Source organism: Schistocerca americana, chromosome X (genome assembly GCF_021461395.2).
Source record: "Schistocerca americana isolate TAMUIC-IGC-003095 chromosome X, iqSchAmer2.1, whole genome shotgun sequence".
Taxonomy (NCBI): domain Eukaryota; kingdom Metazoa; phylum Arthropoda; class Insecta; order Orthoptera; family Acrididae; genus Schistocerca; species Schistocerca americana.
The window spans coordinates 715,389,493-715,394,702 of record NC_060130.1 but is presented as its reverse complement, the minus strand read 5'-3'; the positions used below and the strand labels follow the sequence as shown (position 1 = coordinate 715,394,702).

At 42.6% G+C, this 5,210-nt stretch overlaps 1 pseudogene; it reads right to left on the bottom strand.

Moving 5' to 3' along the window:
* Positions 1–784: 784 nt before the first annotated feature.
* Positions 785–901, bottom strand: LOC124557527 (annotated as a pseudogene).
* Positions 902–5,210: the final 4,309 nt, after the last annotated feature.

Genomic DNA, 5,210 nt, shown 5'->3' with positions numbered 1-5,210 from the left:
TTCATTCATTTCACAGATCTCACCAAATTGGGTGTAGGGATTTATTTTGTGGGAGTGCACATGTGATCAATTAAATAAATAAATTGTCATTCTTTCCTACACTGGTATCCGGCTTCGGTGTATTAAGTGAAATTGAGTTATTATTACAAAAAATATGTTGTTCTGACAAGAATAACGAAGAATGTTGTACTTATTTTCAATGTCGGGCGGTACTATACCCTTTCACTGCCAACTAGGTTACTTCGAAAGTACACATCCTCGGTGTAACAAGGCAGCTTAAATCACCTACTAAAGGCAAGTCCTCCAGTTGTATACCAATTAGATTCCTTTCAAACTATGCTTATATAATAACTCACTCTGTCCGAACAGGCCTCGGTCCGAACAGGCCTTGGACGGCCCAACGGTACCGACCGGCCGCCGTGTCATCTTCAGCCCTCAGGCGTCGCTGGATGCGGATATGGTTCAAATGGCTCTGAGCACTATGGGACTTAACATCTGTGGTCATCAGTCCCCTAGAACTTAGAACTACTTAAACCTAACTAACCTAAGGACATCACACACATCCATGCCCGAGGCAGGATTCGAACCTGCGACCGTAGCAGTCACGCGGTTCCTGACTGAGCACCTAGAACCGCTAGACTACTGTGGCCGGCGATGCGGATATGGAGGGGCATGTGGTCAGTACACCGCTCTCCCGACCGAATGTCAGTTTACGAGACGGAGCCGCTACTTCTCAATCAAGTAGCTCCTCAGGTTGCCACGTAAGGCCTGAGTGCACCCCGCTTGCCAACAGCGCTCGGCAGACCGGATGGTCACCCATCCAAGTGTTAGCCAGCCCGACAGCGCTTAACTTCGGTGATCTGACGGGAACCGGTGTTACCACTACGGCAAGGCCGTTGGCTATGCCGATATAACAGCTCCATACTTAAAAATCATATACAATCGCTTGAACAATAAAAGACCTGTACCTAAGGACTGGAATGTTGCACAGGTCACATCATTACTCAAGACAGGAAGTAGGATTAATCCGATGAATTACACACGCATATCACTGACATCGATTTGAATTAAGAAATTGGAACATATACTGTATTCAAATATTACGAATTACCTAGAAGAAAACGAGCTGTTAACACACAGTCAGTACGGATTCAGAAAATATCGTTCTTGTGAAACGCAACTAGCTGTTTATCCTCACGAAATAATGAGTGCTATCGACAGGGGATCTCAAATTGACTCCATATTTCTACATTTCCTTTTTATATCGTTCTTCAAAAGTGGCTTCTAATCACGTTGCATGCCTACGGGGTATCCTCAGTTGTGCCACTGGATTCGTGATCTCCTGTGTTCAAATATTACGAATTACCTCGAAGAAAACGAGCTGTTGACACATAGTCAGTACGGATTCAGAAAATATCGTTCTTGTGAAACGCAGCTAGCTGTTTATCCTCACGAAATAATGAGTGCTATCGACAGGGGATCTCAAATTGACTCCATGTTTCTGCATTTCCTTTTTATATTGTTCTCCGAAAGTGGCTTCTAATCAAGTTGCATGCCTATGGGGTATCCTCAGTTGTGCGACTGGATTCCAGTCGGAAAGGTCTCAGTTCGTAGTAATTGACGGAAAGTGACCGAGTAAAACAGAAGTGACATCTTGTGTTCCCCAAGGAACGGTAATATGCTCTCTCCTGTTCCTGATCTATATAAACGATTTAGGACGCGGTATGGGCATCCATCTCAGATTTTTTTCAGATGATGTCATTTACCGTCTAGTAGAGTTATCAGAAGGTCAAAACCAATTACAGAATGATTTAGACAAGATATATGTATCGTGTGAAAAATGGTGTTTCATCCTAAATACGAGTAATGAAAAGTGTGAGGTCACTAACATGATCACCAAAACTAATCCGTTAAATTTTGCTTACAAGATAAATCACTCAAATCTAAAGCAGTCAATTCAACTAAATATCTAGGAATTACAATTACGAACAATTTAAATTGGAAAGATCACGTAGGTATGGCAAACCAAAGACTGCGTTTTATTGGCGGAACACTTAGTAGATGCGACAGGTCTACTAAAGAGAGTGCCTACAACACGCTTGTACGTCCTTTGCTAGAGTGCTGCTGTGCAGTATGGAATCCCCACCATATGGGATTGACGGAATACGTCGAAAAATTTCAGAGAAGGGCAGCCAGTTTTGTATTATCGCGAAATAGGAGAGAGACTGTCACGGATGTGATACACGAATTAGGGTACACTCACTGAAACAAAGGCGTTTATCGTTGCGGCACGATCTTCTCATGAAATTATAAACACCTACTTTCTCCTCCGAATTCGAAAATGTTTTTTTGACATCCACCAATGCAGGGGAAATAATAATTCTAATACAGTACGAAAAATCAGAGCTCGCACGAAAAAATTTAAGTGCACGTTTTTTCCGCGAGCTGTTAGAGAATGGAACGGTAGAGAAATAGTGCGAAAGTGGTTCGATGAACCCTCTTCCAGGCACATAGCTGTGAATTTCTGAGTGTTAATGAATATGTAAGTGTAGATGTAGATGCCTCCCCACACCATAACTGCCGGACGACCAAAACGATCATGTTCGACAATGTTCATGGGTGCAATGCGTCTTCCAACCTCTCGTCATAGAAGTGGACGTCCAGAATCACTACTCAGACTGAATCTGTTGTAATCCGAGAAAAGCACACGACTCTCCCCCACCCCCACCCCCATCCCCCGTCATTCATCCAGTGTTTATGCTCTTGGTACTATCGCAAATGGTGCCACGCACGTGCATGGCAACAGGTTTTTTCGTAGTGCAGTTCCACCTTGCATCACGTACGTGCTGGGCCTCCGGAGCCACAGCCACAACTAGCCTGCCTGTTCTGTGACGCACGCAGCACGTTCTTTCCCATCTCTGTGCTTTCCTCGCAATTGCTGCTGCTTAAGCACTCTGCCGTAGTCAACACATAAAAAAATAACACTTTTACTTTGGGCCATGTTGTGTGAAATTTGAGAAAAAATTGGGGTTTTTAAAACTTCATGTCCTTTCTGCAAAACAATGGCTTCCTTTTTGTTTTCTATCCAAACATGTTTCGACAAGTATGACCACTTTCAGTGGATTTCGTTTTATTTATGGAAAACAGTGTAGAAAAAGTTTCGTTGGTTTTCTATAACATACGTATTTTTATTTTTTTGTGATTACTCAATTGAAAATGCGTTAGCTTTACTGATTGGGCTGTATAGCATGGCTTGCTTTTACCCGCTTTATAGCTGGACAGCATTTCATCTGCAGAGTAATTGGAAGAATATGTTTGTTAGTTCATAGAGTAATTAGTTTTGTTTACAGTAACAATTTTGGATGTTCTGTAATGTTTTTGTCGTAATGTATGAATGTGTGTATTCGGTGTGTTTGGTTGTGCGTTGTTTTTTGCCTCTTTCTCGTTCCCCCCTGCCCCCCCCCCCCCCCCCACACTAATCACGCCCTCCATCCCCCACCTCTCTCACTAATATTTCTGGCTTTATAGCTATCATACTCAGGTACAAATAGCTCTTCTTAGAGCAGCTGTAGTGACAAGATAACAGATGGCTTGTTCGGCATGGGTACCAAGAGAAAGACCGCGTAAATTGTGAGCCTTCTTCGTGACTGAGGATGTCAGTTGGCGGCTGAAAGGTGTTTAATTTGACATCCTCTATCGAACAGCCGAGTCCCGCGACCATTGCTAAAAAGACAGAGACTTCTCCTCGATTGGTTGCTGCGTTCAGAAGTTGCGCGCCGATTTGATAATTTTCTGTTATTAATATTAGACAAACTGAACAGCGTATTTACTTGCATTTCAAATTAAAGCATCTCTCAATAGCGTACTATAATTGCGTTATATCACAAGTATTAATAACCAGAAGAATGATAAATAACTGCTAAACGAAAAGGCAGACGAAGCACTTCGGATATCTTCGGGTCGCGCCTAAACTTAGACGGTGGGCGCTGTGGTTCGTCTGGTTGGGCAGTCTCGGAGGACGGACATGTTGTCCGCCGCGGTATCAGTTAAGATTTCATTTTCAATGTCTAGTTTGTAAATGTGAGAGCTGGACTGACAGTCTTGGAGGACAGACATGTTGTCTGCCGTGGTCGGTATCAGGTTAAGACTTCATTAGCAATGTATGGTTATTTGGACATGTAGTTGAGAACTGTGTGATAGTAATTACGGAAATACGCAGATCATTATTTTGTTGAATAATGGAAATTATTTGTGAGTCTAACGTGGAATGTAATTGTGCAGTTTCTCGTGTTCTGCTAATAAAATGCGAGTGACATCCGGTATAAACAAACTAATTAGACACTTAATTACTTCTAAAATAACAGTGAATCCCTAAGAGTTTATTACAACCTCGAGATAACGGATTCACGACCTACGTGCTGTTTTCCGGCAGGGGACAATAACTATAGGAGACTGCAGGTTAGTGGGCGTTAATTAGAACTTATGCATTCCACTCTGGGCGGTGGAAATAAATAGGCACCTCGCGTGTACTGCAATCGTAGTACAAATGAGATCAGTGACACTTCATCTATTGTAACACAGAGGAGATACGGAGGAGAGAAATTATCGAGGGAAGGGGTTCGTCATACGCACGTATATATCACCGTCTCTCTCTCGCTCTCTCTTTTTCAACTTGCCGTAAATGCACCGTAAGTATTCGTTGATTGGCTCACGCTACCTTTTCACGCTCCTTCAAATGCCATGTATTACGGGGTGGACCCGTTTAGCGCTGAATCACGGTGACCTCTCGCCATGTGACATCCAACTTTCTGTACACGACTGGGAGACCTCTGGCAACACGCTACCAAACTTCCATTCATTCTCACCTAGTAGTTAATATGTTACTTTACTGATCTATCTCGACCATATGATTCACAGAGCAGTCTATTTGAAAGTGCAACTACAATAGAAACTCGTATATTAAAAAAATCATAACATAAATTATGTGAACTCTGCAACTAGGTGCTCCAGGTTCAAATAAAGGCCACTGGAACTGATGCAACATAGACACTGGATTGGAAGCGACAGTGATATCGAATAGTTTTTTCGACAGAATCAACAGTACAGACATTAATGTTAAATAGATACCCTCAAGATCGCGTTAGTTGCAATATCTGGAACCGAGAGCAGAAGGACGCGTCTGTAAGCTTTGTCCAGATTACAGTATAGTC